This window comes from Phragmites australis, chromosome 9 (assembly GCF_958298935.1).
Source record: "Phragmites australis chromosome 9, lpPhrAust1.1, whole genome shotgun sequence".
NCBI lineage: Eukaryota > Viridiplantae > Streptophyta > Magnoliopsida > Poales > Poaceae > Phragmites > Phragmites australis.
This window is the reverse complement of record NC_084929.1, coordinates 23281414-23307770: the sequence shown is the minus strand read 5'-3', so window position 1 is coordinate 23307770 and position 26357 is coordinate 23281414. Positions and strand designations below refer to the sequence as shown.

The 26357-nt window shown below is 45.3% G+C and overlaps 1 long non-coding RNA gene across 1 annotated transcript; it reads left to right on the top strand.

Annotated features, from left to right (window-relative positions):
* The first annotated feature begins 211 nt into the window (after positions 1-211).
* LOC133929785 (uncharacterized) lies at positions 212-21664 on the top strand. Its single transcript, XR_009911655.1, has 3 exons — positions 212-303; positions 455-752; positions 21223-21664. It is a non-coding gene; the product is annotated as an uncharacterized LOC133929785 (long non-coding RNA).
* The last annotated feature ends 4693 nt before the right edge of the window (positions 21665-26357 follow it).

Below are 26357 nucleotides of genomic sequence, written 5' to 3'. Positions count from 1 at the left end.
TAAGAACTTTTTAAAAAGAAAAAACGCGTACTACGGAGGGAGTATATAAAGTAACCTCGTGGATGGCCGGCTTCAACCTGTCTCTGTCCGGTGTGCAGCAAACTTCCTAGCGGCTCCCAGACCCGCCACGTTGCCAGGATGGACTCCGTTGCCTTGGTAATGGTAAACCTGCGATGCAGGCCTATTATGTGTAACCCTTTTTTAAAAAAAAAATGAAATGAGCTTGGAGCGCTCCGGCATTCAGTAGGCTGAAGAAATGTTCCCCCGGTGTCGGTTTAGAACTCGAACCTGGTGGGCGGAGAGGTAAATACTCTGATGCTGCTGCCTTTTCGCCTTAGTTTTATGCGCAATTTTCAGCATCATTGTTCTCTTTTCTTTCGTCGATTTATAATCGAAAAGGATTTTGAAGAGCCCCCAAATTTAGGAAGCCATTGTGTGTTGTTCGCTGCTGCAGTGACAGTGCAACAGACCGCCAGCTCGTTAGTCGCTTTCGGTGCCTCGATGGCGGATCGGCGTGCCTCGATGCACGGCACCAGGCGGAAGCAGTTCCATCTCCGAGCGGCGAGCGTATATAAAGTTTTGGGCGCGGGAGCTGTGTCCTCCCATCCCAACCAAGTTAACCGCCATGGGGAACAAGAAGAAGAAGAGGATGGAGAAGGCGCGGAGCGCGGCGCGGCAGCAGGTGGGCAAGCTCTACATCATCGCCGCCTGCGTCGCGCTGCTCCTCTGCGGCGGCGGCAGCCACCAAAAGCGTACGTGTACATATTGCAGCTGCTTGCGCGGCCGTATATACGTTCTTCTACCAGTACTGCACCGCACTACTGCTTGGTTATATACATGCATATTGGGCATTCGCTTACGCATAGATCGATACATGAGCAGAGATTCCAGGTCCGACTGGGCAAGGTGTCTCTGCTTGCGGCTTCCGTACGCGTGCCCTCCACATTGCAGAGCTTCCGCTTGCTCCAGTAATGTAATCGTGTGCCTGTGCACACTGTTTAGCCTTTTGAAAAACGGCCAATTTTTTTTTAAGAAACATTCGACCCCGGAACAGGATTCTGGGAGGCTCTGCGAGAACCAGAGTCAGGTCCTGGTTAGGACGTCGGATACCAATGCAGCCATCACTCCTGGGCGACGAGCATACCGGCCGGCAACGGCAACGGCACGCGAGCTGCATGCCGGGGCAACGATGTCCGGTGGTCAACGAGGGTTGGCCCACGGGATAATTACTCAGTTACCACCTGCAGGAAGTGACATGCCACGTGGAGTTTCACGGCCATCTTCAACGGGTAGGCACTGGCCAGAGAGAATGGCACGCAGCACGCTCGCACTTAATAGAATGATGCTCTTCCTCCGGTTCGATTGTGGTTGATTTTTTTCATACTTCCTAATGATCATGCGATTGAAATCTCAAACAATTTCAATCGACGGTATAAACACGTGTTGAAGAAGAAGAATATTCAACGACGAGGTTCTGGGAGGGGGTTAGGGTTCGGGGTGGATTCACTGGATGCCAGTTTTAGAGGATGCTTGGGGAGGCGATTAGACCGACGATAGGTGGCGGTGTGATGGTGCAGCGAGCCATGGGTGGCCTAAGGGTAGTGGGCGGTGCTGGTGGCAGGGGAGTCAAGGAAACGGTCTGGCAACGCTGCTTAGCATGGCGGGAGGCGGCGCTGATGGATTCGGAAGAGGAAGTGTCACCGAATACGGATGGAGGAAGACAGGCGGGACGAGCGCAACAGTAACAAGGGCAAAGAGAGAGAAGGGCAGCCCATCTGGAGGTTGAAGATGATATGCTCAGATCTGTTGACATAAAACAAATTTGTTTTTAGGCACCTGAAGTATCTGATAGCACCTCCTTTTTGTAGAGTTTTAGGGACGATGCCATAGTCTCAATGCATTGCAATGGACCATCAAAGAGTTTACAACACCGTTTTGAGGTACCTTACCAAAGTTTAAGCAACTATGCGCATAACCTGCCAAACTAGCACTTCTATTACAAAAAAACTGAGAGATAAACACACCCGCACACCACAACTTGACACTACCTGATGGTGAAACTTCAGTATGTACTCTTGCTCCTTTGCCTCACCATCTTGCAAATTCAGAACTCCAATTCTGATGAAATCGCCTTGCTTCATATCCATCATCGCTTCTAAAAAGTTGAACTGATAGGGCTCCGGGTTTCCAATCTTCAACTCCATCTTTTTCAACTCTATCTCTCGTTGGCATTCCCTCGTGTCCTCTTTGTTAGCATCATCTACTTAAATCTTTCTTTCATCAAAACAAGAACGCATCATCAGGCAGCGCTCTTCACTGGATCTATCATACCCAGCCTTTCCTTCTACCATTGAATTCTCCAAAGTCTATGAATCACTTGTTCCGTGGATATCATCAACTGTTCGTATCGATTTATCTTGAAAACAGAACACATCACCTTCCAATTTTTTGTCATGGGCATGACTATTTCCCAAAGCATTGAGATATTCTTCCTGGAATCATTCTGAAAGCAAAAATGATTTCTTAGCTTCCACAGCCCCCACAAGGCTGCCGAACTAAATATATTGTTCCGACCAAACTTTTTATTACTAAGCCATAGTTTGGCTACTGATTCAAAACTATTGTCAATTTTCAAACATACTATTTCAGACAAACTTGACCACATATTCTTGGCTACTACACAATAAAAAAACAAATGATGAATAGACTCTTTTTCATTGCAAAACAGGCAAGTATCATCTACCACTTTTCTTCTCTTACTTAAATTATCTCTAGTCAGCAACTTATTCTTTGTCAATAACCAAATAAAGAAATGCACTCTAGGTGGTACATGAATGTGCCAAATAGCTGGTGTGAACAGGAACAACAACTCTAAGTTTAACATCCTATATAGAGATTGTGAAGAATAGAACCTGCAGAGTTGAATTGCCAGATCAATTCATCCTCTTCACCAGTGAACTCTATAGTTGATGCTAGATGAACTATATCCAGCCACTAATTTATAAGCCTCTCATTTAATCCCCTCCTTTTGCCCCTCTCATGTGTCCCATTCGGTTGTGGTTGTGGCGCAGAGCATGCCAGATCGACGGAAAGCAGCATTCCTGCCTGATCTTTTCCATGCTCCGTTGGGTGCAGCGGCCCTAGCAACAACGCATGCACACGGGCCGAGCCGGATGGTGGCCCTTCTCGTTGGGGCCTCCTGGAGCGGAAGCCTCTGCAACATTGGAAGCTTAACCATCCCATGACCTTTGTGCCTTGGGCCGCGCCCACCACGAACTTTGTTGCACGCTTGCGCAAGCCTAGGCTGCCCAGACCTTGGTTTCACATGCCTGTGCGTCGGTTGACCCAACCGAAGCATCATATTGGTCGGCCCATGGCTCCAACGCCGACTTCTTCCTTGCCAGTGTCCTCTCCGCCGCTACCCCACCCTAACCCAAGCGCCGCCATCCCCTGCAACCACCGACGCCACGACAACCCGCTCTGCCGCCTTGGCCCCCTGAACTCTAACACCAAACCCCGGTAGCGATGCCATAGTGGCATCGAGGATTTTAGGAGGGGGTAGAGAAAGAGACGAATCGTTGCATTTTCTTTTACACCAATCATAGAGTTGACCAACCTTGCGCTCCAGGTCAGTCGACCGATGTATAGGAATTTCCGCCTCGCTAGTTCCGAGTTGCACACATCGCCAATTTGTGATCAAGGCCATGCAACTGTCACGGGTGGAAAGATTATATGTTCTAAAAATTAATTAATATTTAATAATATATCCGAAGTTTATTATTCTTTTGTGATGAACGGTAATGTGCTAAGAGGGACAATTGGGACACTAAGTAACTAAAATAAATTGGCTAAAAAAACTTCACAAGATAAACCTATCTTAATTTCTATCTAAATGTGCTCTAGTGTGTCTACTCTACCGCTCAAGAGGATTGCAACCTACTCTAACAAGGTAAATTACAAGTATGTAAATGTGAAAACATAAATAAGGTAGAGAGACCAACTCGATATAAGAGATTTTTATCTTATGGTACCGATGGCATAAATGTCACCCCTAGTCCACATTAAAGCTCCACAAAGTATATGCTCATAGTCATTGTTGGGGGAAAATAAACCAGCCTGGGGACAATGGTTGAAGATTGCTATCGAAGGTCCCTCCAGACCCTTTGGTCTCCGAACCCTCAGTAGGAGGCCTGACTTTCGGAGGCTGCGGGTCCCTTCAGGCCACCTCTCCGGTATGTACGTGGCCTTCCCAAAACTCAGAGCTACAGCAAGCCCCTCCGGAGCCTTCAGCCTCCAGATTCTCAGCAGGAGGCCTGGCCCCTGGAGGCTACGGACCCCTTCGGACCACTCCTCCGGTGCCCGTGTGGCCTTCCGAAGCCTAAAGATGTAGCCGGTCTTTGGAGATAATATCAGGGAAGAAAGGACACCAACTGCAGCCGACCTAACACGAGGTGATGAGCGATTAATACTGGTGCAAGTGGTGCTTATCCTGACACCCCAGTGCGATGAAAGTCATCCTGACACCCTGGCAGAGCAGCACCGGGCCGCAATTGGTGACCGGCTCACCCCTCACGGGGCAGGCACTACAATGGTTACCATGGTAGATACTTATCTTCTATGTAGGGTAAAAAGTAGTTATCCAAGATAAGGCCCAGTAATTCAGTCAGGTCCTAAATATTTGTACATCATGATAAATTGTACATTAAGCTACGTACCACCTTATAAATAGGGAGTCGTGGTCATCTGGGCAGGGACGGGTCACAAGGAGAACGCTCAATACAACATAGAGGGCAACACACAGGACACAGAGGTGCATAAATACAAAGTCACGCTGTGATACTCTCGCTAGACCGATCAATTTTTCTACTATCAATACATTTGTGGTGTTCCTTCCTCTCAAACTTCGTCTCCAAGCTTGAGTCCCCTCCATAGAAGGAACTCTCGCTGTACTTGCTGGGGTAAGACGATATCTTGTGCCAACAGCGTGCCGTCCGTAGGGATCCGAACACAGAAGTGTTAAAAAGAGGTAGGAATCCAACCAGAAAAACCACCAAAGCGCTTGCTCTAAACCTTCATATCCACCGTTGCAACCATGCAACCATATGCGTGGCTGTCTCAGCCATGCACACCGCATGCACCCTTCAGCCTCGCTGTCGTGTGGGATGGCGTTCCTCCAGCCTTGACCAACCCAGAACCTTGGGTCGGCACGGAAAATCCAGATGGCGCGGAAACCTTCCAGCCTCTGTATGGTGAAGACCTCGCCGCATCAGGAGAGGTCGCAGCTAAGGCCGCAACCAAACAGGCCGCTTTCCAGTGGTTTTGGGTGGTCGAACCTAGGGATGTTCCCGCCTCGGCTTGGTCCCAAAGTATCTCCTTCGACAGCACCCGGGATGCCCCGGGCGAGCCAACATCTCTGGAGAGTCTGTCCACCCAGCATCCTCCTCGGGCCCCTCAGGCGAAAGAGGGTTCTAAGGATGCACAAGATTCCAAAGTGCGCAGACCCCACTAGCGCCCTCGACGCATCCCTCGTGACGCCAACCGCACGCGGGGAACCCCAAGTCCACCTCGCCTAGAGAGGCATAGTCGAAGCCACTCCAGCTCCGAAAGCCGGTTCACCGGACGACCTCTACGGTCTCCCCAAAAGGAAGGAGGCCCTAGGGAAACCACGGGCTCAGGGGCACACGGCCCCCGGCAACGACCTTAACATCAACCACAAGCTCTGGTACCCCCGAAGGCACACAGGTGCATCTTGCACGGACCGAGGCGCAACCACAACACCAACGAGTACCGAACCCTCACGACCTTTCAGGAGTAATACCTCAGAAGACAAGTAGGATACCTGGCCACATAGGGAACCGAGAAGGATGACCCAGGGGTCGGAATCCTGGGGCAAACTCCCAGCAACGAGGACTGAGTCGGAGAACGCCATCGCCGATGGTGCAATATCCCAGCGACGAGGACTGAGTTGGAGAATGCCGTCGCCAGGCTCCGGACGGATTACCTCTGGAGCTGAGCAATGGCTAAGGGCCGAGGGGGTCAAGGACCACCTCTCCCAACTAGCCTTCGGTTCCACCTCTGACACGCCGTCGTCAGGCTCCAAACGGATTACCACCAGAGTCGGGCAACGGCTAAGGGCCGAGGGGGTCGAGGACCACCTCTCCTGACTAGCCTTCGGCTCCACCTCCGACACATTGTCGCCAGGCTCCAGACGGATTACCTCTGGAGTCGGGCAACTGCTAAGCACCAAGGGGGTCGACGACCACCTCTCCCAGCCTAGCCATAGGCTTCGAGGCCTTTAAAGCCTCATAATAGAGGCCTTATTCTGGCAATGGTACACCCACTATTACCTATCGATAGTTTACCAAGTTGGCCTATGTTTGATACAGTAAGATCAAAACATGTTGAAGGCCCTACAACCTTACCACTAGAAGTTTTTCACAACAGATAGCCACTAGGTAGAAATGGTAAATCTAGATTATGTCCCTGTTTAGCAGTAAGCAATAGAAGTTAAGTACATCTTTATTTGACATGAGTTATGAATAGTCATCTGACCTAGCTATATCTTATACTATAATTAGCTGCTTATTGTAAACAGTAGACTGCAAAACTTAACTAGCACATAACCTTGCAAATGCCCACACACCTGTAGCTACGCCGCATGCCTAGGTCACCCAGAAGGCAGATTTTGCCAAGATGTTCCTGGAAGGCATTGCATAGCCTCGGTGGTGTCGAAGCCACGCCCCGAGGGATATCCTCGGAGGCGGAGATGCGGCGCTTTGAGGAATACTGTTGCAAGGAATCCTTGTTGCACGACATGCCTACACACTGCGGGCACAGCAGGCCTAGGTCTCCGCGAAGGCATCAAGCCTAGGTTTTCTGGAAGGCGCTGCATAGCCTCTATAGTGTGTAGATGCCAGTTACCAAGGGACTTCCTTGGTAATATAGTTGCGGCGCCTCCGAAGGATTTCTTCAGGAGGTGTGACATGCCCACGCACTTGTAAGCATTGCTTGTCTAAACCTAAGGTCACCTGAAAAAGGTTTCCCGAAGGGTAGGCTTTTCCCTGGTAGGCAGTGGAGCCCACACACCTGCAGCAGCGCAGCATGCCTATGTCACCTAAAAGGCAGATTATGCCAAGGTGTCCTGGAAGACATTGCATATCCACAGTAGTTTGGACGTCGCATATCAAGGGATGACCTTGATGTGAGGATGCAATGCTCTGAGGAATGTTGTCGCAAGGAATCCTCGTTGCACGACATGCTTATACACTGCGAGCGCAACATGCCTAGGTCACCGTGAAGGCATCAAGCCTAGGTTTCCTAGAAGGTATTGCACAGCTTCGGTCATATAAATGCCACACGCTAGGGCACACCCTTGGTGGATAGTGTTGCGGTGTACCCGGGGCGTTTCCTCAAGAGCACGACAAGCCTACACACCGCAGGCGTAGCATGCTTAGGTCACCTAGAAGGCAAGACTACCTAGGTTTCCTGGAAGGTACTGCGTAGCCCCGATAGTGTGTAGGGCCTTCGGCATTAATACATGCCAAAGGAGTCCTACAAAACCTCCGACGAAAACAGATAGTCTTACATAGCCTCCGACAAAAAATTGATAGACTTCCAAAAACCTCCGCAAGACGAAGCATCTTACAAAAACCTCCGTCAAAATGGAGAGTCCTACTAAACCTTCGGCAAAAATGGAGAGACTTCCAAAACCTCCGCGAGACAGAGTCTTACCAAACTTCAGCCAAAACGGAGAGACTTCTAAAACCTCCGCAAGACGGAGAGTCATACAAAGACACCGACAAAAATAGAGAGACTTCCAAAAACCTCCATGGGACGGAGTGTCTTACAAAAACCTCCGCCAAAACAGAGAGTCCTACTAAACCTCCGGTAAAAACGGGGAGTCTTACAAAGCCTCCGGCAAAAATAGAGAGACTTCCAAAAACCTTTGTGAGACGGAGCGTCTTACAAAAACCTCCGCCAAAATGGAGAGTCCAACTAAACCTTCAGCAAAAACGGGGAGTCCTACAAAACCTCCGGTGAAAACAAGGAGTCTTACACAACCTCCGCCAAAAACAGGGAAACTTCCAACACCTCCACGAGACCGAGAGTCTTACCAAACCTCCTCCAAAATGGAAAGACTTCCAAAACCTCCGCAGGACGGAGAGTCTTACAAAGCCTCCGACAAAAACGGAGAGACTTCCGAAAACATCCGCGAGACGGAGTGTCTTACAAAAACCTCCACCAAAACGGAGAGTCCTACTAAACCTCCGGTAAAAGCGGGGAGTCCTACAAAACCTCGAGGGAAAATGGAGAGTCTTACACAACCTTCACCAAAACGGAGAGACTTCCAACACCTCCGAAAGACAGAGAGTCTTACACAACCTCTGCAAAAACGGAGAGACTTCCAAAACCTCCGCAAAACGGAGAGTCTTACAAAACCTCCACAGGACGAAGAGCCTTGCAAAAACCTTCGCAAGATGGAGAGCCTTCAAAAACCCCCGCAAATGAGGATGTCTTCAAAAAACCAACGCCAGACAGAGAGGTTTAAAAAGACCTATTGAACAAAATCCCCCGACATCTTGAAGGCAAACGCCTCCGTGCCGGGGGTGCGAAGCCCACTCACCTTTGAGATGCACGGCCAACAGACCAAGGGGTATAAATCCCCCTCCCTGTAGGAAGAGGAATGGCCCATGTGACTCAAACACGTATGGTAAAAGGTAAAGTCATTACCCTACAGCCTCATCTAACACACGATTCATATGTCGTTTATGAAGATCATGCTAATATTAAGTAAAAGCACACTCTACGTGGCACAAAAAATAGTATGGAATCCCTAACTGTTTATTGCAGAGGCAGCAGTTTCTGACATGCCATCGCCAGGCTCCGGACGGATTACCTCCGGAGCCAGGCAGTGGCTAAGGGCCGAGGAGATCGAGGACCACATCTCCCGTTTAGCCTTCAGCTTCACCTCCGACTCGTCGCCGCCAGGCTCCAGACGGATTACCTCTGGATCCTTGCAACGGCTAAGGGCCGAGGGGGTCGAGGACCATCTCTCCCGTATAGCCTTCGACTTCACCTCCGACAGGCTCTGGACGGATTACCTCCGGAGCCAGCTAGTGGCTATGGGCTGAGGGGGTCGAGGACCACCTCTCCCATCTAGCCTTCAGCTTCGCCTCCGACACGCCCCCGCTACGCTCCGGATGGATTACCTCCAGAGTCGGGCAGTAGCTAAGGGCCGAGGGGGTCGAGGACCACCTCTCCTGTCTAGCCTTCAGCTGCACCTCCAACACGCCACCGCCAGCAGCTAAGGGTCGAGGGGGTCAAGGACTACCTCTCTCGTCTAGTCTTTGGTTTCGCCTCTAACACGCCGTCGCCAGGCTTTGGACGGGTTGCCTTCGGAACCGGGCAGCGGCTAAGAACCCAAAGGGTAGTGGACCACCTCCGGAGCTTGTCCCTAAAGGTTCCAGATGGGCTTCGTTGGGTCGAAAATCTTGAAGAAATTTGGAAGAAGGCCCTACCAATGCCGAACCCAAGGAGTACGCAATGACCATGAAAGACGAGGTCACCACTGCTTTGCTCAGCCCTCCTTAGTTACCCTACGTGTTTACCACTACCAGATTCCGAAGGCCACTTCTCCTCAGGAAGGAACAAAGCTAGCTACAATCTATGCGAAGGATCGGTACCTCGGTAATCCAAAAAACAGCCATCGCCTACGAAGGGGACGAAGAAGCGTGGCATGAAAGCACACAGACATGCGGTCACATACCCGAAGGATCCCCTTACACTTCAGTCCAAAAAGAGATACAATCGCCCCCAAGGTCCAAATTATATTATTAACAACTCGTGCATCCTGAGGACGTGTACAAAGAAGCAACAATACAAAAGCCGCTACAGAGGATATAGACCCCAAAAGAGCAAACCAGGGGGAGAAAGAGTACAAGGTGGCAAAAGGCAACTATGGCCCACGGCAGGGCCATAATCGAACGGCAAGACAGGGATATCCATAGCTTCACCAGAAGCACCCCCGAAGGCCGCCTTCGCCTCCTACGGATCTCGACAGGGGCTGCGCATGGAGCGGCGTATGCACCTCATCCGCGGCCTGTCGCCATGGAAGCTGATGCATTTGCCGGCCCCTGAGCTGTCGGAAGATGAAGAAGAAACCAAAGGAGCCACAGTCGGGGCCTCCTCCCCCTTCTTCCCAGCCTCCTCCCTCGCCGTCGAAGCCTACTCCTCCTCGTCACTTTCCCTCCGCAGGAGATCCCAGTTGATCTCCTCATCGTCGTCGAAAATATCGATGATCTCGATAGGCGTGGTCCCCTAAAACGGGGGCTGAGCAGGAGCGGCAGGCAGGTGTCCACCCCGCAAGGATGCAAGCAGGATGGCCACCAGCGCCAGCATCGGCAACCAAGATAGCCAAGCCCCGGTAGAAGTAGTCTAGATCATTGACATTTCCAAAGAGGATGAGGAGGAATACGATGCCAAATTCAAAGTCAAGGTTGAGTGCTCGCTCGTGGGGCAGTGGTAAATCCAGCCAGATGAGCCCAGCTTATATTTGGGCCAAGAAGCCACGTACGCCCGAGAGATGAAGCAGAACCAATGCAGTGTCGCTCCATGGTGTCCCTCATTAATCTCTAGGGGCCTGTGTCCATATCCCGGTCGTTCCACCGACACATGGCAACATCCCACGACAACACCTCATTTTCTCACATGAACGTCTCATCACATTAATGACCTAGACTCCTTTCGGCGCATGCCAGGGGCGTGGGCACAAGACCCTAAATGAACCCACGCATTATTCAGTCAGAATACGCCAGTGACACATCCTATCCTGCCGTCCTCAAACAAGCGAACGAGGGGAGTCCCCCGATCCCACACGTAAACCCCACTTTGACAAACTCAAATGGCAAGAAGATCCATCACCAAAGAAGTCTGAAGAATCTAGATCGGCCTCAGCATGGACCCCGAAGTGCATCACCTCTACCGACGCCCCTTCGACCTCGGGTCTCGATACCGCATACACCAACTCCGACAGGCTCCGGAGCATGCCTCCTCTGCCAATAGCACTTCGGTCTTTGACTTTGACATCGGCCGCACCTCCGACCTCGTTATAAACCCTGGGGCATGTCCATGCCTCCAATGCACCATCAGCCTTGAGCTTCACCATCAATGCCCATGGTTCCCACTGAAAAACTTCTCAGGGACAAAGAATGGCCTTCGGGCATTCTTGTTACTATACCAGGCTGGGGTTGGCTTTCCTCTACATCCTCTCACCCCTCTAAACGTCAGAGCCAGAGAATGAGGGGGTACTGTTGGGGGGAAAACAAACCAGCCTGAGGACAATGGTTGAAGATTGCTACCGAAGGTCCCTCTAGACCCTTCGGTCTCCAAACCCTCAATAGGAGGCCCGACTTTCGGAGACTGCGAGCCCCTTCAAGCCACCTCTCCTGTACGTATGTGGCATTCCTGAAATTCGGAGCTACAACAAGCCTCTCCGGAGCCTTCAGACTCCGGACTCTCAGCAGGAGGCCTGGCCCCCAGAGGCTACGGACCCCTTCGGGCCACTCCTCCGGTGCCCGTGCGACCTTCCAAAGCCTAAAGATGCGGCCCTCCGGAGATAATATCAGGGAAGAAAGGGCACCCCATGTACTCCAGGTGAAGGGCAATTATTGCTGGTGCAAGTGGTGCTTATCCTGACACTCCAGTGCGATGAAAGTCATCCTGATACCCCTGGCAGAGCAGCGCCAGGCCATAATTGGCCACTGGCTCACCCTTCAGGGGGCAGGCACCACAATGGTTACCACGGTAGATATTTATCTTCTATGTAGGGTAAAAAGTAGTTATCCAGGATAAGGCCCACTAATTCGGCCAGGTCCAAGATATTTGTACATCGTGATAACTTGTACACTAAGCTACGTACCACCCTATAAATAGGGGATTATGGTCATTCGAGTAGGGACGGGTCACAAGGAGAACGCTCAATACAACAAAGAGGGCAACACATATGACACAGAGGTGCATAAACACAAAGTCACGTTGTGATACTCCCCCTAGATCGATCCATGTTTCTACTATTAATACATTTGTGGTGTTCCTTCCTCTCAAACTTCGTCTCCAAGCTTGAGTCTCCTCCTTAGAAGAAACTCTCACCGTACTTGCTGGGACAAGACGATCTCTTGTGTCAACAGTTGTCAAGTCTCTTTCGATCATGGCTCTTAAGCTACCAAGTCATCAAGATAAGATCTCAAGCACGATGAGCCATCAAGCCACTAAGTCAAGGTCTCATCACTAGCCTATCTTCTGGCCACTTGCCACCGTGATCACTTTGGAGCTTGAGCCACCAAGGTAAGAGTCTCTGCATCATCTTTGTACACATGTCTTGCCACCACTCCACACCAAGTCGGAGGGTCAACAAGCTTGAGCCACCAAGGCCCAAAATGTCGGTGAGTCACCAAGACTCTAAGGTACCGATGTACCACTCGGTACAAGCTACAGCACCTGGCTACAACTCATTCTAGGTCTATAAGCACTAAACATTCTCTAATCTTATGCTTAATTACCTTGGATAATCACTTCAAGCACTTTGGTAGCTTGGATGTCTTCTCAAGTGTGTATGAGCTTCCTCTAGACTCCAGCAGCATGCCAAACCTTCAAATGACTGAGCTGATGGGTATTTATAGCCTCAAACTCGCAAACTAGCCGTTTTCCTAACAGCTTAGAAAAACTGTTAACACTGGATGATCTGATGATAACGGTAGTACTAACACCGTATCATCCGGTGAGAATAACCTCAGAAACTAGCCGTTGAAACTCCACTCAATGCCTCTGTGAACATCGGACACTCTGACGTACCTTCAAATCCATCACTGGACCTTCCGGTTAGTTATCTTGAGTCATTCGAGCCATTGTAGCCTCTTTGTATAAAATGTTCTGGTGAATTCATCTTCAGAGCACCGGACCTTCCGGTAGTCTGTTCTTCATTCTTCAACACTTGCAGTCGCCTCTGCAAGAAATGCACCGGTGCTATAATCCGATGTGACAAACCAAGCATCGGACCATCTGATGGATTGATTTGCAGTCTTCTGTACTTGCATTCTTCTCTGCAAGAAATACTCCGATATTACCCAATGCAGATCACCGAACTATCCGGTAAGGTTCTCAGCCTTCTCCTGCTTTATCAGAAACACTTTGGTGGTCTCATGTCCTATTCACCAGACTATCCGATAAGGCTATCAGCCTCTGGACATAATGCTCCGGCGAGTGCAAACTCCTCTGCACCAGACCTTTCGATGGGGCAAATCTTCCTGGGACTTTTCCAATTTAATCAAACTTTGTCTCAGCTGTGGTGGCTTCTTGATATATTGCATCTATGAGACCTAGTAACATATATTGTTGACAAACATGTTAGTATCAATGACTATGTTGTTATTAATCACCAAAATCACAATAATGGTCTAATAGGGCTATTTTCGCTACAATCTTCTCCTTTTTTGCGATTGATGACAACATAACCAAAGCAAGTGGCAAATAATAAATGATACCAATCATAAAGAGTACAAAGCCTTACCACATTATTTGGATGCAAGTTCTTACCATTTATACCCCTTTGTTGTGGCTCTCCCTTTTTCCATTGTCACTATCTCCCTTGATCGACCCATAAAAGAACTTCTCCCTCTTTGTCAACCTAAGTGCTTCATGTTGCTTCTTGTATCTTCTTCTTCTCCCCTTTGTCAATTTCGGCGTTCCTAGACATCTTGTATCTTACTTCTTGCTTTGGTCTTCAAACTTCTCCCCCTTTGTAAACAATCTTAAAAAGGGCAACAAAATATATTGAACTCAAGGAAGAGCGTTAGAGCACATGGAAGAGAGCTTCATAAATCATGATCTAATGAAATAATACTAATTAACAAGATATACCTATTGTAAGCATAGGAGTTATTGATATCAATTGAAAAAGACAAATAAAGATCATAATTCATGAAGCTCACATGATATAATCTAAACTCCCCTTTATATGTGCATACATATAATAAGACCCACTTGTAAATACCACTTGTAGTAATGTAGCATATATGCATATCTAGACAATAAGTAGAGATAGGAAGTTTAAGTCATATGATGCATGAAGGTATCTTAAATGTATAAATAAATTGACAATGATACCAATTGAAGCATTTAAGCATTGCATACCTCCGATGACGTGTTGATTTCTTCATTAGACTACAAAAGATGCATCTAGCAACACATGTTAGTCTCAAAACCGTAATCCGTAGGATATACTCCCCCTAAATATGTGCATACAAATTTTAAATACTTGTGACATATCCACTTGTTTTTATAATAATGGGGGTTTATCCTATAGATTGGTTCATAACACATAAAAGATATCAATTGTGAAACTAATAAAAAAAACCTACTACTAATAAACCATATAGGTTGCTTATAAGAAAGAGAGAAACACAAGCAACCTACCATATAAAAACCTACATTAGGTATTGCAATAAATTGAAATAAGCACATGTAATCCTAGATAAGGCGAATGAGATACAACAATTGAAAGATTTTGCATCTAGCTCTATTACTTCTTTTTCACCTTTGAATAGAGATTTGGATATATGATGATGATCTAAATCAAAGAATCCAATCTTATACACTTGGCTTCATTTTTGAACCTTCACTTCATTTTATAAGCTAAGTCTACAAATCCCCGACCCGACCCTTGGGCTTCAAGTCTTCTTTGGAACCTAAATCGATTGGGGCCCCTTTATGTTGATGATGAATTCCTTAGGTACCCAAATGGGTTGATTCCATCCCCATTCCTTTCTCCTAACCTTATGCGCAACCACCTTGCCATTGTCCTTCTTCTTGAGCTTATAGTGGTTGCTCTTAGCCTTGATCTTGTAGTTGGGCTTGGTGTAGAATGTGGAGGTCTTCTAGAGAGGTTCATTGCTTTCTTCTTCTTCTTAGTCTCCTTCTTGACTTGCTTGTATTAGAAGGACTTGTGGCCTTCTTGATGATATTTAAAGCATGTCATAATGGACCCGTCCTTCTTGAGCTTTTCGACTTCTTGCTTGAGCTCATCATTTTCTTGTGCAATGAGTTCATTAGATGGTTCTATAAGAATATTCTCAACATATATCTCATTGCAAAGGGGTGAGTTAGATAGATCAATTAAATCATAACAAGAAGTGCAAGCATATATCTTAGGATTGAAATTAAATAGAGATGTAGATTGCTCTAAAGGGCCTTAGATTGAGATTTAATGCACTCAAATTTTACCTTAAGCTCTTCATACTCCTTGTTTAGCAAATTGAATTTGCTCAATAATTGTTCATAATTAGAAACAAAGGTAGCATTAATTTCATTGAAGGCATTGAATTTTTAAAATTCCTTAGATTGTTTCTTAAGGGCCCTTTGTTGCTCATTGATCAAATGAAGGAATTCATCATAGGAGGGAGAATCCTCATAGGATTTATCATCACATACATCGCTATCTATACCTTAAGCCATAAGGCACTTGTGAGATGGCTTGTGTGTTGACTTGCATGATGATGACCTTGAGAAAGAGCTTTTTTTGAAGGAGTGTGTGGCAAAGCTTTCATCACTTGAGCTTAAATCTTCATCTTCACTCACCCATCTTCCCATACTTGCAAATGCTTTGGCTCTTCACCTTATCTCCCTCTTGCTTTTGGTCTTCTTCTCCTTCTTAATGTGATCAATAGTTTTGACCAAGTCTTTCACGAAGATTCTATAATCACACTACTAGAAAAATGATTTGAACAGACGGTTCAAAAACCCCGTACGAGATGCTTTTTTGAACTATCTGTGAAAAAGAGTCTGTATAAATCAGATTTGTACAGACGGTTTTTGAATCGTCTATACAAATAATTTCTACACACAGTTCTAAACTGGAACCGTCTGTACTAATCATTATTTGTACAGACAGTTCTAATATTTTAGAATTGCTTTACAAATGATTACTACAGACGGTTCCAGTTTAGAACCATTTAGAACTATCGGTACAAATAATGATTAGTACAGATGGTTCCAGTTTACAACCGTCTGTACTAAGAAAAAATACCAAAAAATAAAATTGTGATCAATACTATCATAATTGATTGAACACTATACATGCACGAACTACAGAGATAAAAGATGATGAAATACGTGAAACCACACTATACATAGACGGTTGCATCGATTCCCTACTATAGTGAACATACACAGGAAAAACCATTAGATATAAGCGTCGATTTCCCCACAATCACTACTAAGACCATCTCCAACCATATTCCCTTCATTTCGTTCTCTTCCCGATTCCCTTTCCCGTTCTCATTACCTTTATTTCTTCTCATCTCCAATAGCTTCCCTTCGAGGGGAATCGCGAATGGAAAGGAGAGAGAATCCCGTCCTGGAGGGAATGACCTGGGAATCCCTTGGTAACAGAAACCGTGAAGGGAAACCGTTGGAGCGCTGAAGGGAACGAAAATCCCGTTGTGAAGGGGTTTTGGACCCTGAAGGGAAACCGTTGGAAATGATCTAATCCTAGAGCTCAGCTTCCTCATCCTCGTACTCGCCCTCCTCATTGGCGGTGGTGTCCTGGTATTGCTGGTACTCGGAGACGAGGTCGTTCATGTTGCTCTCAGCCTCGGTGAACTCCATCTCGTCCATGCCCTCGCCCGTGTACCAGTGCAAGAAGGCCTTCCTGCGGAACATGGTCGTGAACTACTCACTGACACGACGGAACATCTCCTGGATGAAGAGCAACCGAAGCACACAGGCACAGGAGCAAGGAGAAAGCAAGCAACAAAAAGGGGCAAAAAAAAGTACTTACAACTGCGGGTTGTGAGCTTGAGCGTGCGGAAGAAGAAGAAGATGGTTTCGGGAAAGAAGAATATTGTTGATGATGCCAATCACTTTTGGAATTTTCCACGTCAGTCTATTTCCTTCAAGCAAGCATCCACATATGCATGAGGATCAAGTCAGCGAAAGAGCTATCTGAAGGAAACAGAACATTGCAATTGCATGAATAAGCGAACAGTATAGAAAGATTTGAAAAAAAAAGGGAAAACTTACAGTGTGGCTACTTGAAGATAACCTATGTTGTAAGGTATTCCTCCAGATATTTGGTTGTATGAAATGTCCTTGCATCCCATACAAGAAATTAGCATCATAGTATACGATACCTATGGCATGCTGTTGAGGGATTACAGGTATTGCAACACTCATTCCAGTAGATGAGCCTTGGGATGTCGCCGGTAAGCTTGTTTTGCGCTAGATCCCTATTTCAAGAGAACAATTGGACATTTCATTAGAAGGAGCTGCACAAGATTAAAAAAAATCCAAAAAACTTCTTCCCCTTGGTATGTAAAAAAAAGGTAGGTAAAACAAAAACAACACAAATCACTAAATGTGTCTAGGAATCACAAAATAAGTGAGGATAGAGAAAGATCCCAAGAAGCTTACAAGATCTTGAGATTTGGAATCTGGGACAAAAATTGGCGCTCGCTTATCTGCCTGGCGTTCAGTCCATGGAGATCTCTAGCAGATGTACCCCTTGAGATCTAGTCCCCAACTGCTGCTCTCGCTTACCTGCCTCGCGCTTCGTTCGACCACACTAGTGGCGATGACGTCGACCAGTTGGGTTGTTGTACCTTCTCGATGGTGTTAGAGCTTCGGCGGGCGCTGGTCCACGTGCTGGCTGAGCTCGACTCGGTGGGCGCCGCGCACCAGGCAGAGCTCCAGCGAATGGAATCCGAGGCCATGGAGCTCAGCCCGAGCTTCTTCCCCAGCTCAGGTCGCCGGAGATAGGGAGGGAGGGGGCCAGATCTAAGGGAGATGTGGAGTTCGCTTTCGAGGGAGCTCTCTAGATCTGAGGTGGAGCGTTTTGAGGGGAGTTCTCTTGATCTGAGGGGAGCGGGGTCATGAATGCGTGGGGAGTCACGTGAAATGTGGTGCGGGATGCTCTGTTGAGATTGGAACCGTCTGTACCAACGTCGCTTGCCAAATGCAGTGCGGGATGCTCCAGTTGAGATTAGAGCCATCTGTATTTGTATAGACGGTCCCATTTGGGAGCCGTCTGTGTTATTAGTACAGACAGTTCCTAAATGAGACCCGTCTGTACAAAAGCATCACACGCAGTAGAAACTGCTCTCGTCATTTTTTCAGACGGTTATAGTTTGGAACCAGCTGTGATACCATTTGCATAGACGGCTCCGAATAGATGTATGTACAGGGGCATCCCACTAAATCATTCTTGTAGTAGTGTCAATCTTGGCATTGATCTTCTTGATGTTCTTCTCCACTTGAGAGATGAGTTTGACGACTTTGGGGTCCATTTCTTCATCACTTGATGTGCTTTACTCATCATCTTCATTGCTCTCTTCATCTTCATTTTCATCTCCATCATCTTTGCATGAGCTTGACTCTTGCTCTTACATCCTCATCTTTGCCTTTATGTGTGGTCATGGTGCTTTCTTGCTTGTGAGAGAAAGGTTCTTGGCGTCTGATGAAGAAGAAGCTTCAACCCCCATATTCATGGTCATCTCATGGGTGGTGATCTTGCCGAGCACTTGACTTGGAGTCATCTTCTTGATGTTGTTGTTGTTGTAGATGATGGAGATTATCAACTTGTACTTTAAAAGAAGAGTTTGAAGTATTTTTCTTACCACTTGATCATCATCAATTGGCGTCAAACTTAGCCCATTGATCTCATTGATAAGAATATTCAAACGTGAGTAAATATCATTAGCACTTTCATGGGTAGATTGTTTGATACTATTGAGCTTAGTAACAAGCACATGGTACTTCTCATTGTGTATATCCTTTGTGCCTTCATATATTTCAATGAGACTATTTCAAATATCATGTGCATTGGTGAGAGAATAAACAAGATTAAATACATCAATATTTAAAGATGGTAAAAGAATACTATTCACCAATACATCTAATTGCCTCTCCTTATTGGTGATGCGAGGTCTCATCCCTTCCTCGGTGACTCTCCAAATATCTAGACCCTTGGCTTGAAAATAACAAGATATTAACATTTTTCAACAGGGGAAATTTGTATCATCAAAAAATGGAGCGCAATGGGTATTCATCTCAACCTCGGACGTCACAACTCTAAGCAATTAAACCTAAAAAGAGCACAAGGCTCTGATACTAATTGTGAGGAACAGTGACATCCTAAGAGGTGAGGGTGATTTAGGATACTTAGAAATCTAAAACAAATTGGCTCTAAAAACTTCAAAAGATAAATCTATCTCATTTTTATCTAAATGTGCTCTAAGTTTATCTAGTGTGTCTACTCTATAGCTTAAGAAGATTGTAACGTACTCTAGCAAGGTAAATTACAAGTATGTAAATGCGAAAACATAAATAAGGTACAGAGACAAACTCGACATAAGGGATTTTTATCCCGTGGTATCGATGGCATGAATGCCACCCCTAATCCACGTTGGAGCTCCATAAAGGATATGCTCTTAGTCAGCAAGTCTCTTCGATCACAACTCCTGAGCTACCAAGTCACCAAGACAAGGTCTCAAGCACGATGAGCCATCAAGCCACCAAGGTAAGATCTTACCACTAGCCTATCTTCCGGACACTTGCCACCATGATCACTTCGGAGCTTGAGCCACCAAGGCAAGGGTCTCCACGTCCCGTACACGTGTCTTGTTACCGCTCTACACCAAGTCGAAGGGTCAACAAGCTTGAGCCACCAAAGCCTAAGATACCGGTGAGTCACCAAGACTCTAAGACGCCGACGTATCACTCGGTACAAGCTAGGATCACTCATTAATCCCTTCTTCAAGCTGCAACACCTAGCTACAACTCACTCTAGGTCTATAAGCACTAAATACTCTCTAATCTTATGCTTAATTGATTTAGATAATCACTTTAAGCACTTTGGTGGCTTAGATATCTTCTCAAGTGTGTATGAGCTTCCTATAGAGTCTAGCAACATGTAAAACCTTCAAATGATTGAGTGGATAGATATTTATAGCCTCAAACTCGCCAACTAGCCGTTTTTCTAGCGGCTCAGAAAAGTTGTTAACGTTGGATGATTTAATGAGAATAGTAGTACTAACACTGTATCATCAGATGAGTACAACCTTAGAAACTAGCCATTGAAACTCCACTCAATGCCTCTATGAATGCCTGACACTCCGATGTACCTTCAAATTCATCAGCGGATCTTCTGGTGAGTTATCTTAAGCCATTCGAGCCTTTGCAGTCTCTTTGTGTAAAATATTCTGGTGCATTTATCGTCAGAGCACTGGACCTTCCAGTGGGTTGTTCTTCATTATTCAACACTTTATGTCGCCTCTGCAAGAAATGCTCTGGTGCTATAATTCGGTGTGCACAAACCAAGCACTGGACCATTTGATGGGTTGATCTTCAGTCTTCTGCACTTGTATTTTTCTCTGCAAGAAATATTTCTGTGTTACCTGGTGCAGATCACCGGACTATTTAGTGAAGTCCTCGGCCTTCTCCCCTTTATCAAAAACACTCTGGTGGTCTCATTTCCTATTTACCTTTTTATCCGGTGAGGCTATCAGCCTCTGGATATAATGTTTCGGTGAGTACAAACTCCTCTGCATTGGACTTTTCGATGGGGCAAATCTTCCTGGGACTCTTCTTATTAATCAAACTTTGTTCCAGTTATGATGGCTTCTTTGATGTATTGCATCTATAACACATACTAACATATATTCTTTACAAACATATTAGTCCTAATAATTATATTATCATTAATCACCAAAATCACAATCATGATCTTAATATGGTCATTTTTGCTACATCTATAATCATATATTATACAGAGATCAGTTTATAACAAAGTTTATCTTTCATCTCTCTTACTTAATATGAAATTTTATTACAAATTAGTCAAAATAAAACATATAATTAAAGAATTATCAACTTCGAAAACGTTATTAAAGATTGATAAACTTTTAGGACATATATTCAATTTTCCCGCAAGCGGGCCGTGAGCTGAGGTTGGCTACCCAAAGCTTCGTTTCGGCCACTACAAGCTTAGCTAACACTACGGTCATGTATGTAGCTGAAGAGTTTCCTATTGTTTTTTTCTTTTCTTTTTTTTGGAAAAGAGTTTAAGTGTACGTTTGTTTACGTGCCTATGATTCACCATGACGTCGTGGAATTGATGAATTATTCCAAAAATCTAGTCATAGTATTTTACAGACATGAATTACATGATTGCAGGCAAGAAACAGGGTAAGAGCAGCAAGAACTAAGTAGGGCTAGCTGCTCAGTCGGCACGTACGGCCGAGAAAGTACAACATGGCCGTACGTGTGCCACTTGAGCAAAAGCCGGTGTCATCTCATGCTTATGGGCTATCGCACGTACGGCTGGACACACATGTGATGAAACCAGAACAGGAATGCTGGTATATTTTAAGTAGATGTTGATGTTAGGTAGGATTGATTCATATATTACCTATAATGAGGTAATAATATATATTTAGTATGACTTGAGAGCCGGAAAGGTGTTTCCCATCCATCATATCTTTTCTTTGTTTTGGCTGCTGGATACAAAATATATTTATTTTTTAGTATAAATTTGTAAGGATATCTTAATCTTTAATTAATTAGAAGATTCTATTGAGAATTGGACAACACTTGCATTGGATGAATGCTGATTAATTGGATCAGTCTCCATATAGGTTTTGTTTGGCAGACCTTTAGCTTCTAGCTCTACATCAAGCGTTAAATTTGTAGACTAAGATAAAATAGTTTAAATCTCTACTTTTAGACTAAAATAAAAATAAAACAACTCAATCAAACATTATGGGTGTATCCACAACTTTAGCTTACGAATTCTTATATCTAAGAATATCTACCTCTAAAATTTCTTAGAACCGGAGCACTGTCAAAGATGTCCGGAGCACTGTCAAATATGTCCATAATTGTTGATCAAGACAAGCCATGGAGGACCTCCGAAAGCTGAACTGGAGCACTGTCACTGTCAAATATGTCCATAATTGTTGATCAAGACACAAGCCATGGAGGACCTCCGAAAGTTGCGTGTATGGGATGACACTAGTTACCTATGGGTCATCTCATGAGTACCTGATGGATGCATACTTTCTAATCATCGATCATTTCCTACTATTCCTCCGGCCCCTCGGGCTCGGTTGGAAAATGGGCACCCCAAGTTCAGCACGCATGACGATGATGGACGTCGTACGGCCAAGTATCACCAGCGAGTGGCGCGCGAGCGAGCGACGTCGCGGAAACTGGCAGCCGTGTGGCCAGGGCCGCGGCTCGCTAGGCGTCAGCAAGCATGCATGCATCTCCTACATCGACCGATTGATCTGGCGGCCGGGGCCGGAAGCATCTCTTTTGTAAAGCTGGTCGAGCGACAGTGGCATGACAGGGCCGGGCTATCCTATAACATCCATGCATGCGCTGCCAAGGCTCCAGCGGCCATGAGAGTGACATATGTATATATATACGAGTGTCCTGCATAATGACATTTATAGTAAACGATTCCATGCTATATATGTGGACTCCAGTCGTGTCCAGTCACCACAGGTGGTTAATTTAGGTCCTGTTCAGTTGAGTTATTTCAGTGGACAGCAAGGAGGACACATTAGCATGCACTATCTCATGCGTGACGGTTTTCGGTTCAAAGCCACAAACTTGTTTGTGGCTAAGATTGTGTTTGTGGCTAAGATGTCTCTCATTCCGAGTTTGTGGCTAAGATGTCTCTCATTCAGAGGGATGATTAGACAACAAATCAAACGAACTGGTTTGGTAGGCCCGGCGGGGCACAGGTGCAGTAACAGCAAAGGAAACTGTACAAGGCCAGTTAACTAGCTAGGGGTCACCTGATCCGAGTTGTGGTCGCTGGCCAGAGATGTGAGTTCCGACGATGCAATGCGTAGGGTACACGTCTTTAAGAGCAGAAAACCCGTGTTTATAATGCGCTACTATAAAAATAGTGAAAGTACACAGAGTATCGCAAATGATTTTCTACGACTTGTCACTAATAAAAATACACAGAGACAGTTACTAAGGAAACATGTCTGTAACATGATCTCTTATTTAGGTGTGTCAGAACTCACAGACGGCTTTTAGAATCCGTTTGTGTATATGACAACTGCACATACGGTTTTGGGAAAAATCCATCTGTGATAGTGTCACAGACAAGTTTTATTAAACCCGTCTACGTATTCGGGTACAAGACATAGACGGTGTTGAGAAAAACCTGTCTGTGAAACGATCACATACGGATTTTATCTAAAACCTTCTGTGTATTCGGGCACAAGATACATACGGTGTTGAGAAAAATCTATATGTGATATTGTCATAGACGGTGTCTTCTAAGATCTATCTATATTTAAAGACATGAGTAATTGTTCAAATGTGACTCCTCGCTTCCCACTACCCCACTAAAGCAACAATAAATTTAAGAGACCGCTCACCTCCCTCACTCTCCCCATGAAACCGCTTGTCTACCTCGCTCTAACGCTCTAGTCTTCGAGTGCCAGTATGATTCGATCTATGTAGTGTAGTTGTAGTGTAGTGTAGTTGTAGTGTAGTGTAGGGTAAGGGTTTGATTCGATTTGTGTGTAGTGTAGTGTAGTACATAGTTAATTTGTACGGTTTGATTCGCGGTTTGCTTCGATCTTTGTGTAATGTTGTTGTTGTGTGCGTCGTAGATCTGTATATAATGCCTATATCACTTTTTAGTGCTATCAAGCGCTAGGAGGATAGGGTCGTTCCTATGCCTGCTTCGACGGTCTAGATGCTTGACATCTATTTTAGTCCTATGGAGCATGTGTTCTTCGTTGCTATGAAAGGTGACACCATGGACCAAGTTTATGTTCTGAATCGTGTTCTTTTGCCTTTTATTCCTGATGAAAATTTCTTTATTCGTGTTTATCAGAATGAGATCTTTTCGTGAACTGCAAGACTCCGTTGAACTGTCATCTCTTATATAACAAAGGCAAGAGATTTAGAACTAATATTGTTTGGTTCTGGTACATTCAAGAGTTTGTCAAGATGAAATCTGATCCGGATGAAAGCGAGGTTCTATATGAAAACAATTCTTTTATTGATGCTTTGAGAATGCTGAAATGCAAGCGTCGTTACTTTTCTGATATTGGTCAGTCATCCACGAAGGCAGCCAAAGGATCTAAGTAGATTGTGTACAATGTGTTGCTGATGGGGTTTAATTTAGTTTTGGTGATAGTGTAAATCCTAATAGGGTCTAATTACTTTTAGTTTACTTTTGCTTATGTCTATTGTGAGTTTTGAACAATGTGCTGCTACACGCTGAGACAATATGTTATTATGTGTTATAATGTGTTATATATATATATATATATGTGTGTGTGTGTGTGTGTGTGTGTGTGTGTGTGTGTGTGTGTGTGTGTGTGTGTGTGTGTGTGTGATGTTCTTAGGTATATGCATGTGATATGTATTTTTCTGTGATGTTTCTAGGTTTCAAATATATACCATGTCTGCATTGAAATTGTGAAGAGCAATTATGGACATATAGCAATTCTGAAGATAGAATGTGTTCTGCAATGTGTCATAAGACAAATATTGGTTTCTTACAACAACCATCTGTGTCATAGAGTTATAGACGGTACCTACATAAAACCGTCAGTGAGCTTTTCATATATAGGCGCATATTATTCAGATTGGGCAACCAATGTTGTCACATATGGTACCTTCTAAATCCATCTGTAGTCTTTACGAGGACAAGTTTGACCCTTGGCCTCCCATAAAGCAACAAGAAGTTCAAAGGACACCGCTTGTCACCGGCTGCTAGTCTCCGAATCCTTCACGCTCCTTCGACAAAGGTACGTTCGACATTGATCCCTCTCTACTAGTCTCTGGCTGAATCTCGTTGGTGTAGTGTTGTGTACGGTAGATAGGGTAGTGTACAGTAGGGTATTTGTTTGATTCGACATCTACAGTAGTGTATGGTAGCTAGGGTCGCAGATCTACATATAGAATGGCTTCTTAGGTAGGATCTTAGATTGTTTCATGTTGTTCTTGGAAAATGATGATCTTTCATAGTTTCATGTTGTTCGCCCTCTCTGCAATGGAGTGTAGAAGACAATGTGATAATGACACTTAGTAGCTTGTGCATTCCATTGTGGAAGAGTGGATTGGTTTTGTTGTTGCATTATGTTCCTATCCAAACAGAGTTGTCCCACATATGGAGCTTAACAAAAATCGACTGTGAGACATCTAGAGCTGACATGTGTTCAGCTATATTATAGATGGAGTTCTTATGTAGAACCGTCTGTGTGGAGCAATGTTACAGATATAATGGTACCCGTCTGTGATAAGATTGAGATCACATACACTTTTGCAGAGATAGAACTCAAACCCATTTGTGATAATCCAATTTGAGGTAGTGATGGACCTGCTAGTCCTAGGTACTGAGTGTTTATTTGAACCAAGATTGAGGCCACGCTACTATAGAAAATATCATCACTGTCAGTTTTTGAACTGGTAGTGAATTAGCGGCAATGATAATCTATAATTATCACTGTGAGCTTATGAACCAATAGTGATATTAAGCCTTGAACCGGTAGTGATAATACAAAGATCTCTACCGATTCTATTCTTGAACTGGCAGTGATGACTCAACTATCACTGCCGGTTCAAGGTTAGAACCGGCAGTGATAATCTATCCACATGTGTAAAAATACTCTATCGCGAACTTTTTAACATAAGGATCCGCCTATGTTTGATCTCAAACTTAGGTGGAGACCCCATATTGAAATATTCAAGGTAGTGTATTTTATATGGGAAAATGTCCATTTTACATCTCGTGGTATCTGAGTGACAACAATATATCTAAACCAATGGCAAAAACACATTCATCTTTAAGAAAATGTATTTTCTACCACTTATTTAGATGTGTCTATTGCCACAATCTAATTTGAATGAATGACAATATCTAAATCTACATTCGCAGTGATAATAGTAGGCTTAAATGAATGGCAAAAACACAATTCATCTTCATTTGAAAAACACAGTTCATCTTCATTTGCGTTTTTTTGCCATTCATTTAGATCTACCTATTGCCACAATCATCTTCACACAACATTTGTGTGCGAAGTGGAGACGGGGAGGGCACGCGGCCGCATGTTGACTCGGGAGAGGCCAGGCCTAAGGGGTAAATGTAGCCGCAGTGGAGACGGTGACCACCACTCTACTTCGACCACCACTGCCCCTCAGGAGCGGCTTCTTGAGATTGGGACGGGCTCGGCGGATGGGAGGTTGCTACGGCTCGGAGGATAGCGAGCTGGGCGATGGCAAGCTAGACAGACGCGAGATGGCTATGGCTTGGAGGACACGTTAAAGCTGAG